The 11,992-nt window shown below is 36.5% G+C and overlaps 1 long non-coding RNA gene across 1 annotated transcript; it reads left to right on the top strand.

The window, feature by feature from the left end:
* The first annotated feature begins 2,359 nt into the window (after positions 1-2,359).
* LOC146465382 (uncharacterized) lies at positions 2,360-4,813 on the top strand. The gene is made up of 2 exons (XR_014868322.1): positions 2,360-3,191; positions 4,665-4,813. It is a non-coding gene; the product is annotated as an uncharacterized LOC146465382 (long non-coding RNA).
* Positions 4,814-11,992: the final 7,179 nt, after the last annotated feature.

Genomic DNA, 11,992 nt, shown 5'->3' with positions numbered 1-11,992 from the left:
ATTTAGCCCTTTTAGCAACCTAGTTTAGCTCGCATTACTTTCTTCGCCGCTTCGGGAAAGTAAGAAACTCGAATACCAGAACGATTTAAAGACCTGATTCTTACATATTATGTATCTACAAGTTGTTGACGTTTCGACGAAGTTTTGAACTATCGCTGAAACAAAAAACCGCACTCCATTTGTTAATGAGATCTAACAAAGTAAGAGCAATCAATACTTAATATGAGTACCCTAGACGATCTTTCATACGAATCTTGTCTTTAACGGATTGATGTCAATTTTCACATTTTTTGGAAGTTATTAAAAACACTTTAATATAGCGTCAGATTGTTGTTGTCACTCTTTTTCTACAGTTCTTTATATTGTTCATGAGTTCTGACCATTTCAGTAGTAACCGCTGATACTTTTATTTAAAATGTAGCATAACATTTGTCACACGTTCACAGTCAAACCCCTTTGTGACCGGAAAAGGTGCCGGTGTTACGGAGTTTCGTCCTAAATTAATATCAAGCGGGTTAATTTTAAGGGAAATGTATGAGGTGGAATCGGTCATGAAATCTGTCCGTCGTAACAAAACGGGTGTCCGTAAAGCGATCCTCCACTGTACTCGATCGACATATATCATCGATTAACGGAGAATTCAAGAAAAGTGATGGGTGTTAGGCACAATATATATCCCTTGGTTGTTCGACGCCATTCAATACCGATTAAGTGACAAACTGGAACAAATGTACATGGTTATTCTAACTTTGGTTTTAGGAAATTTCCACTCAGCAGTAATTGGCAATTTATATCGGTTTATATTACGCCTTATAACTATGTTTTAGACCTCAAGTTTGCAGTGTATGTAGTCTTACATGTCATTCAGTAACAACTTGTGATCAACTTTACACCGCTATGAATAAATTTCTGGTCCTATTTGGTGAAAACAAAATCAAACTCAGCTACTAAAACATAATGGCAGCGATACCGATGAAGACAAAGTAGCAGAAGTAAGTTCAGAAAACTTAGCCACAGGCGTTAACTATGAACTAGTTTAACTTGCATTCTAAAGTTTTTATTTTTATGATATTATCATGTCCATATAGAACTGAGAAGGTTGAGTCCAGTTCACTTTTTATAGTTTTTGCCACAGACATTATATAGTCGACAATTCAAGACAGTTTATTGAAGTTAAAAACACAAACATACGAAAGTTAAAGTAAACCAACTGGTTCCAGTTATTTAAGGGATTTGACGATCCATTCGCACCAGCCCTTGTCGAAAGGGGTTTGGGGACGTTCTTTATGTAATCCTCTGGACGATCAATGTTTCCCTTTGATCTATAACGTGCAACTGTGATAAACTTGTCTGCACTCTTAGCGGTTGCCATACCAAGGTCGGTGGTCTCTTTCCAGACGACTTGAGTGAAATGTGAGATCACTCCTCCGTTGCTTTTACCAGTGTCGAAAATGTAGTCTTGAATCTCATCATACCAGTCCTTGACCATTTCACGGCACTGTACGCAGTCTGGTTTCTTTGGTCCTTGACATTGTTTTGTTGGTCCTACCATTGAAAAATACACTAAATGATTGGTTAAACGGCGAGAAAATATCTGAAAAATAAGTGACCTTCTTGCTGCCCCGAAGTACTAACTCATCTAAAAAAATTTTCACAGCTGTGAAGGGAAGACACTTTTGAATCAAATTCTCATCATTGTGAATGCCTTGGAAATTACTTCTGCCACTGCCAAGGTAACATAATTTGTGCTGTGGGCAAACTAAAAATTATTGATTGATTTTCGTGCCCTCAGACAACCAGATTGGAGTATTTCTTCCAGTCACATGATCAAGACCGTTATTGTGTGTGTTACCGATCGGAGTTGAATAATCACAAAATCAAAACGTATAATTACAAAAATGAAAACTTTTCATTAGCGTAAAGTGAACCTCAATTCGCTCAAATAGGTGCTGATACAGTATTGCATTACCTCTCTTTTGAGCGATATTGTAGCTGAGTGCAGGTGCTGAGTGTTCTTTTTCTGTAAGATCTGGAACTCATTATTGTTCTGCAGCTGCTCTTCGCAATGCGTCCTCAACTGTACAATCCTTTCATTTATGGCAAAAGAATATGACAAAGGTTTTAATATATATATTTAGCCAAGCCTAAAAGCGGAGCTCCAATTTTTTTGATAGCATTTATGGAAATCTGCTTATCGTATGGACGTAGTTCCTCATCCTTTCTAAAGTTATATATATTTTTAATGCATATGCAGCAAACTCCCCATCAACAATGTAATACCAGGAGTCCATGATCATCGGCTCCTGGTAATACCGAGAGCACAATTATTTAAGGCTGATTTTTTGTAACAGAGGGCATTTTTCTTAATTTTCCTTTCACCGAGCAAGGGCTGGTGATTGGTTGATCTTTGCGCTTGTACCCCAATCTCGTCCCCAGAGCCCACGTGCGTTTTTGAATGGGAATGAAATTCCTAGGAATATCCATAATCCTTAAATAACAAGGATTGGAACCAGGTTTGTGGGCCCGCGAGAATTGGCACTCCCACCAAACCTATGTTTTCCCTAAAAGCGCTGGGCTCGAACTGGGCTCTGAAATCTGGTTTGCAGTCCTTGTTATCTATAGTCTCCTTCGCAGCCGTTATAAGGGTCGTCACGCAACGCTCCTCCCCACGGAGCGTAGCGTGACGACACTAATAACGGCTGCGAAGGAGACTATTTTATCTAAGGTCTTCTGATTCCTGATCCTGGACTCCTAGCCGTGACCCAGATTCTTCAAAAAATGGCGGCAATCACGTTCTCAGAGCCCGCATTAACCTTATCCAGCGGAACGGGCGCTGGATAAGGGTAACGCGGGCTCTGAGTACGAGCAAAGAGGCGATTTAGTGCTAGTCTTTGCTTCGTTCTAGAGATTTGGATAAAACAGAATAAAAATAGCAGTGTTCAGACATCTTCCTGTATTAGGATGGTGGATAAAAAAGAAAGGATTTTTCTGCATAAGTTTTCAGGTTTGAAAGCATCGAATTTTTCGTACGCCTCGTCTTATTTTTCCTGCACGACTGTGTGGAAATGTTCCGTTTTGACAGCAGATTTGAAAGAAAACTTTTAGTGTGATAAGCTTAAATGTCAAAAGTAGAAGGGGTTTTGCTGTGTCGGTGGAAGGCGAAAGGTCCGACAGCTCCGTCAATCAAGGAGGTAAGATAACTTCAAATCTTTGTGTATGCGTACACACCTTTAAACTGTTCCATTTGTAGTGTTGTTTTTTTCTGACGAGGGAGCAATTTTCTCGGTCAGTGTAAAATGCAGACTGCAGACTGCAGACTGCAGACTGGGGGTAAAATGCAGACTAGGGGTAAAATGCAGACTAAATTATAAAGACTATCTTTTTAAAGTTGCAGTCAATCCAGGTCACGCGTGAACAGTAATTCCAAGAATGAAATGAACATTCGAATTTCTCTTTGTAATGTCCGACGTGTGAATGAAATGTTGGACATCTCTGTGGAAGTCGTTCCGAAAAAGACGCATTAACTGAAAAATAGATTCTAAATACTTGGGAAACAATTGTTATTCTTGAAATATTCAATTTTGCAATGTAAAGAAAAATTCATAGCTTTATACTGTCAATAAGCTAGGGAAATTTTATACGGGAACTCTGAGATTTTGAAAACTGACATGTAAATTTCATAACTCCGTTCAAATTTCAAAAATATCGTTCACGCGTGACCTGGGTTGACTGTAAAACACTCGAAGTGATTTTGGTCTGTATAGAAAGTTAATAAGTAAGTGTAGAATTCCAAAAAGATACATGTAGCGTTGTTAGCGTAAAAGGAATTTGAGGCTTGGGAAAAAAACTTAGGATTTCATTGCGTGACTTTTGGGGACGGCGCCCTACTTCTTCCAATACTTTCAAAAATTATTTCTCCATGAATTGGCTTCGAAATAAAGAGAAAAACCGCTCAACAAGATATTTAAATGTTGTAGTTTTGAAAAAAAAATGCATTTGACGATGTACTTTCGAAATATATCAGTGAATTTTAAAGTACGCGGATGGATGCATTTTACTACCGTCCGCCGTGTATCAATTACGTTGTAAACAAAGCGAGTACAGAAAACTCAAGAATTCGTATCTCGGTAAATATATGTCCTATCGAGCTCATTTTTGTCTCTATAGAAAGCTGAGTAGATGTAGAATTTAAATATGAAAAGATTTCTGTTGCGCAGATAACGAGAAAGAAATTTAGCGCTTGCGAAAAAATCGTAGAAAATGAAAACAGTTCTCACGGTTTAAAATGAATGAATACTTTCCGGGATACAACCTGCCCAACCGAACAAAATTTAATTTAATTTAGTCTGCATTTTACCCCTGGTCTGCAGTGTTCAGTCTGCATTTTACCCCCAGTCTGCAGTCTGCAGTCTGCATTTTACACTGACCGCAATTTTCTAAAAGAAATCTTTATCAAGAGAATATTAAAATTGCAAGCTAATACGGACAATAGTGGGCCAGTGTTGGTATATGAATTCATGTGGTCTAGTAATACCAGGAGATCGTTCCAAACTGGTACACCGAGGAGCAATTGAAAAACGAGTCATTATAAGTTATAGGGATTTACAAAATATTTAAAATTTCATCTTTTTCTCGTCAAATTGAGTGATTTTTTTTATGTTTAGGTTCTGTTTGAGGGAGATGCACATTGGAGATGTTTGAATACAGGAGAAATATTTCAAGTCAAATTAGCTTTGTGCCATTTTTATATTTTCTTACTGCACTTGTAGCTCATTAATTCAATAAATTAGATTGAAAAGCTCATTTTTAAAAATTTCTGTTATTCCCAGGTTGATAGCTATTCTTGTGTGCTTATTTTGGTTTTTGTATAAACCCAAACTAAATGGTCAGTTCCATGCAACTGATATTGATTTACAAGAGAGTTAAAGATGTCTTTCTTGCTCTAAACTTAACTAAGAATGCAGTATAATTTTTCCTATTTGTTTCGGTAGGGATAGGAAAACATGAAACTTTCATAATTTCCTGTCAATCACATTAGTTCCATTGTTTTGAGAGTGCAAAGTGATACTGTTTTGTTCAGAGAAAGCACAGCAGTAATTGGCTGCCTCTTATTCTTGATATTGTAAAGTCAAAACAACAATCACTTGTGAATGCCTTTTGCTACTTTGTATGTATGGAAACTAGTAATAACCAAAACTGGATCAGAGAGTGCGTTTGATAACCTTGATCCTAGCGTAGGTTCTCTCCTTTGCCAATTTGGTGATGATGTCATCTGCCCCTGCAAAATCTACAGGGGTTGCCAGATATACACATGTATGTCCCAATATCCTTTCATTCATGGCAATCAACTTTGGTTCTCCCACACAATCTCAACTCCAATCCGGCTGTGTAAGGAGTGCGTTCTTTCTATGTTGAATGCAACAAATGTCGTAAGTCTAATTATTCAACGGAAATTTTTTTTTTTCAGTCCCTAGTCATTTGTACCTGGTTTCAAATTAAGTTAGTAAATTGTTTGACATAGAATCAAATAACAATAGGACATTTTCACTATGGTGTCATTTTACTACAACTACCAGAATCCTTCTGGTTTTTCTTTTCTCATGCTAATTACAGCTATTGTTCTTTGCTCTCCACTGGGATTAAAAAAAATTGCATTTGAAAAGGAAAACGAAATGAATTCTGGTAGTTGTAGTAAAATGACGCCATCATCAAAATGGCCTATTGTGTATAAATCCTCAACTGTCGCTGTCAAAATCTTTACCAAAAAAAAATTCATCAGGCAGTTATGGGAGCCAGTTATCCCCAGCAGTTTTTCTACACTTTGCTACACGAGAGTTAACTTGGAGTAAACTTGGAAATAACACAACAATTAAGGGATAATGAAATTAATTTTTGTGTTGTGCAGTACTGACTATACAACTGAGAAATCAGAGAATTATCCTTGGAGTGTAAATTTCTGTGTGGGAAGGAAACCACTTAAATTTTGCATTACCCTTGTGGTCCATCAGTGATAAAAAAAATCCTGGGGTCATAGGTTTTAATCCGTCAAAGAGTTTTTCTTTACCATTCATGGACCACATTTCCTTACTGAGGTAATACCGAAAAGAAAACTAAGCAGTTTTGTTCCACCACAAAAATTTACACTGCAGATTTTATTCTCTGGTTTCTCAATTAAGGAACAGGCCTTGCTTCAACCCATTAACCTTTTGTCCTTACAAGCAAAATCCCAATTTAGGAAGTCATTAGACTGCTAAACACTACACTGCTGCAGCCTCATCACTCCAGTTGATGGATAGCACCTCATCTGAGAAGTCCCATTCATTTTTACACAGCAAAATACCGACCATGTATGATAACATTAATTTTAATAAGCATTCTCTAAAAAATATTCCTTACTTTAATTTTCATCATCCTGTTTTTCCGAGAGAAAAAAATAAAAGGAACAAGAGTGCCTAAAGAGAGTTGAGTGCATGTACAGCAATACACTGTAGTACTCTTCTGAATTCACAAAATGATGTACAACATATACTTTGCTTGAAATATAATTTGCAAATTAAAAGCATTATATCACTTTATTCTCCAAAACAATCAGTGGATTAAACTATTTTCATATAAATAAAGATTTTACATAAACCCTGGACAGAATGGAAAAGGAAAATAATATTATTTAGTGTTTTTCCTTATGTTACTGAAAAAGTTATACCAGACTAAAGGTGTAGAAAACTGTAGCACTCAGGTTACTGCATGTCACTAAACCCATGAAAATTAACAGTTATTATTGGATAATCAAAAGTAAGTAAAAGAAAACAATTTACTTGGTATATTAACATTTTTATAACAATGTTATGTGACAAAATTCACTGCAGTGGAAGTACTGTACCAATTTTTTTTTTAACTTCCTAGTGAAAATGAATTTTGTTCAAAAAAATAGGAGGCAAAAAACTGACTGAAGCAAATCCAAGAGAATTTTACAGCGGTTACCAATAACACGCGACCTACCGCATTCAAAAGAGTCGGATAAAGTTGCGTTTTGGTGGACGTCAATCAAACAAAAGCCATTGAACTTATTTTGAATTCTGACAAGATTGCAAGGTAACCCGGCAAGAAACTAAGAATTTTACCTCGCTAAGAGAAGGTAAACTTTATTCAAATTGATTCTCGAGCCAGATCAAGCGCAAATAAAAGGTATTTTTGAATTAAATATTTCAATTTTCACTGCACGTGATAATTTACTCACTTGCACGCATCGCTGATTTATTATCAGGTGTAGCGATTTCAAATGTTTAATGCCCATTGTTTTTAGATAATCTGGCTTGGAAATCAACTGTCATAAAGTTTACCATCCGTCAGCGGATAAAACTGTCAATTTCTTGGTTCTGTTGCCTTGAAATGGACTCAGAATTCAAAATAATTTCAACGGCTTTTCTATGATTGACGTCCACCAAAATGCAACTTTATCGGAGTCTTTTGAAGGCGATAGGTAGCGTGTTATTGGTAACCGCTGTAACAACTATTTGTTCTTGAAGAATTGGGAGTGCTGAAAAACATTGAGAGTTCAAATAACTGAGATTGCACTGTAAAAATAAATAACTGTACATATTTCATAATTCATTACCCACTACCAAGTTTTAAATTTTTCTTTCAATAAGAGATGGCTGATAAGAAGTTTGACCTTGTATCTGTTAAATCACAGTCTTCAAAAGAAGCCAGGGTCTGGTTGCATTAAACATGGCCTGAATATCAGTCATCTCCTCTCTAGATGATTGGTGAGAGATGGGAAACAGCTGATATTCAGGCTTTGTAAAAAATATATATATTTAACTAAAGGTAAGGTGAGGTTTTGTCTTACAGACAGTGCAACAAACTCAACCGGGGCCACCGATAAAACCGACACTTTGAAATTTAAAGACATGTTCTCGTTTTTGATTGGTTTACCAACTACCAAAGCCAGACTCATTTGTTGTAAACGTGACCTATGATTGGCTGATTAATGTTGGGTGGCCCCAGTTGAGTTCGTTGCACTGTAAAGTATACAGGGAATGCCCCTTGTTCAGCATATTTCTGTAGCCTCCATCAATTGAATAGTTATAAGAATGATTAAGTGACAGTGCTGACTGTTGCTTATAAACGTGCAGCTATTGTAGGCCCAGACATCCAGTGGCCAACACAACATGCTAGAGCAATAGCCCTGCCTCAGGCCAACTAATTAAAATCTTTACTCCTGAAGAAAAATTTTATATGCTTAGCGAGTGCGCCATTCAATTTGGTTTGTGCCATCACATCAACATTTATCAAAAGGTAAACAATTTAATACACAACTGGATCTATCCCTTGATGGGAAAAGTGCACAAAAGCTTTCACACAAGAATAGATGATTTACAAGTTTATGAACTGCCTCAACAAGAATGTCCATTAAGAAAGTGATTCATGAGCCAAACTGTGTTTTCATCACATCTGTCATGATCTGTGATGGTAAATAAAAAGCTTACATCAATTTATTTTTTGCCGGCTACAGCTATAACACAAGATCTAAACCTACCAGTAAAGGTTACACCCTCTGTGCATGGCTTTTGTGCCCAGGCAGTGGCAAATCTTAAAACACTCCTAAGTGAGGGTTCATAATTTAAGCAGATGGGGGCCTATGATGATTTTTAAATTTTTCCCTAAGTTCACGTTTTGGATAATGCTACTGTTTGATGAGGTCAGGTTTACGAGATGCCGAATTGTCCAGAATTTTGCAAGTCTGATTACCGCATCCGGATTCATCGAGCACACGAAAGCAGTGACTGGGGGGAAGCTGGCTGGAAAGGACTAATCCTGCAGGTGGCTGAGATGCCATTACCGATGGCAGTTCTATAAAATGGAATATTTTCAAAGATTTCATGACAAATCAGACGAAGAAATTTAGAAGACGACTGTGGCTAGCTCACTGTGAAATTACGAAGAAAAAGAATAAAAAGAAATGCATGGAGGGTTGCTCATGACATAGCGTTGCACATTGATGATGCACCTGTTGCCAGATTACATAAGGGAATTTGTAACAGAGGGAGGAGGAGGCAGGTTTTTTTTTCAACAGGACCCAGCTAATCATGATTACTTGAAGGCATCTGAAAGTTAAAAAAAACATGTACCTGGCTATAATTATTTTGCAAAAATTTGTGGCTAGAGTTATACATGGAATTTGTCAAAGACACCTGCGAGGTTAAGAAAGAGCAGCAGTGTCACTCAGCTTCATGTGAAAATGGTTGGCTGGCTCCATGATGGGCAGAATTCCATGCCCTTTCCTGGATAAAGAGAAGTTAAGGTACAAATTAAAATGTCTTTGAATCTCCGGCTACTTCTTTAGATGGAACAGCATGACCAGTACTGTTGATGACTTTATGCCTAATTCCTTCAATGAAGGAAAGCTGAACACAGCGATAGAAATTACAGAGTTTTCTTCTACCTTAGTTTGTGGTTTCTGAGGATCTAGTGAAAATATACCTAGACCATTCAAAACATCTCCATTATTTCAAAGATTTGCGAAGTCAATCAACCATTGAGAAACGATGAAACAGAGAATGAGGATAACAATTGGGAAGAGTTACTACTATCTGGAGGGTTAAAATCTCTTTTTTTTTTTTTTTGACTTAACACTCTCTTGAAAAAACACTCCCTTCCATACAAGAAAAAAATTGAAAAAATGAAAAGATTGTGCTAAATTAACCAGTCATCTACAAGAAGAAGCAAAGGGGACAGACATCAGCGACAATGAAAGTCCCAGGCCAGAGTCTTTTACAAGCTAACAAACCCACATCTGATGATAATGATAAAAAAAGGTGGAGACGACACTGTTGTTGTGGGTAAAACAATTGGTGCAGTGAAACTGAGGGGATGCTGAGTGAGAATGATGGCAGTGAGTGTGGATACCATTGCCGGAAAATAAAAAGTGCAGCACTAGAAGTGGACACACTGCAGTCATTATACATGTAATTATTGGTAAATCGCTTAACCCTAAATAGTATAAAAAAGTAATTAGACCTTAACAATATTGTTAGTTGTTAACTGGAAGGGGTATTTTGCAGAATGCTGAATGCCGAATGTCGCATTTTTCGCCACCTATAACAGTTTAGCAGTAAGGTTACCGTATACCTTTAGGGGTCTTTCGCGTCCATGCGATGTAGCAATTAATGTCCGGTTTAAACTGTAGATATGTTAAAACCCCTATATCAAATTAAAGCTTATAGAGCTGGCTATCAAACTATATCAAGAATTTTGAAATTAAATGAATTGTCGAATTTTTTACCCCCTCTAAATGTGGGCATCCGAATCACCTTTTAAAGGCTACAAGTCAAGTGAATTTTGTTTTTTGCTAATTTAATTTGCTCCTCAGTTTCCAGTACACCCAAAGTGCAAAAAAAAAAAAAAATGTCTGCATTCTGTGATATTAAATTGCAGTGAAAAGTTACAGAACATTTTCGAAATACGATTAAAGAAATGTGAAGTGATCGTATAAAAATCACTCAGAGAAAAAATATTTCAAAAGAAAAAATTTGCGACACGTCTTTGTTCCTTATATGTTAAACTAGCTATATAACTGCCCAAAATTGAGGGTAAACAAACAAATTCCATTTGAGTTTTAGCATTAAGTGCCCCCTTCAAGTGAAAAAATTGATTCAAGAAAACAGTGCTAAAAATTCGACAATTCATTTTATTTCAAAATTCTTGGTATAGTTTAATAAGCCGAGCCTCTATAAGCTTTAATTAATTTGATGTAAGGTTAGGTATCCACAGTTTAAACCGGACGCTCTACATCACTTGGACGCGAGACACCTATTAAGCTATGGACAAAGTTATGAAGGTCTAAGCACATTTCTTTTCTGTTTAGGGCTAACACTGATTATACAGACAATTAGCTTTAATTTGTTGTTATGGCAGCCATTGCATTAAAGGACTTCTATAGATTCAACATTTGGTGTACTGCAAAATACCCCTGCCGCTTGAAAATTAAACCTTAATTTTACTCGGCCTCCCACAAACCCATTTCAGCAGAACTGACATTCTTAAAGCTACATGGATGCAGAGTGGGGGGTACAAAAAAAATATCAAAATATTATCTACACTGTACAGGAAAATATTCAGGACGGGATTGGCTATTTATCGAGTTTTGATAGTTTTCTTCACGCTCAAAGTATTATTTTGTTGTTATTATTTTAAAGATGATTGAGGCGAACTGTCACTGTCTTAGGCAAATTTTGTTGATCAACCATAAACCTCAGAGAAAAAGGCTACACTATAAACCATGAAACAGACTTAAAATATACATGTATCCTGGAGTAATAAATGAAAAAAACAAACAAACTGTGATAATTCATAAGAAGCAGAACAGAGATAACTAAACGACGATCTTCAAAAATTTCCACAAACAAGCGAACAAATTTGGCGTACTTTTGATGTTATGATGAAAATGAGGTCACACTAATAACTAATTTTACATTCGCTTTTAACGTTCTTTGAAAAGACATATCCTATCCTTTAAAGTATTTGTGTTTGTTCTCTGTAAAGATTGTCAGAAATAAATGCAAAAATTAGACATATATGCGAGAAAAACTTGTCAGTAGTTTATGCTAGCTAACGATAAAAAAGTGTTACGAGACGTTTGTTTCACTGACTATTTTACCTGAGAATCAAATTTTCTTACATGAAGCAAAAAGGAATGAGATTAGAAAATAAAACATTAGGGGAAATAACGAACATGGACCGAAAAATGAGCTCAAGAGACTTTTCTGAAGTTAGCAGTAGCTTAAGTTAAACATGTTGCAGTGTGAAGTCACTGCAAAAAAAATAACTTGCAAAAGTCGACAGCAAAGTTTTGTCAACAATACTCGCCTCTTTGGAAATAACCGTCCTTTTATTCCATTGCGGATTTTTTTGTTCGTTTTACAACGTTAAATGAGCAAAAAGTTTCACTTCAAGAGGAAAAATCCAACGTTTCTCCGAGGATCAGATACGC

This window comes from Pavona decussata, unplaced genomic scaffold, assembly GCF_977016875.1.
Source record: "Pavona decussata unplaced genomic scaffold, jaPavDecu1.1 SCAFFOLD_156, whole genome shotgun sequence".
NCBI lineage: Eukaryota > Metazoa > Cnidaria > Anthozoa > Scleractinia > Agariciidae > Pavona > Pavona decussata.
The sequence above is the reverse complement of the archived record's forward strand: the minus strand, read 5'-3'. Positions and strand labels throughout refer to the sequence as shown.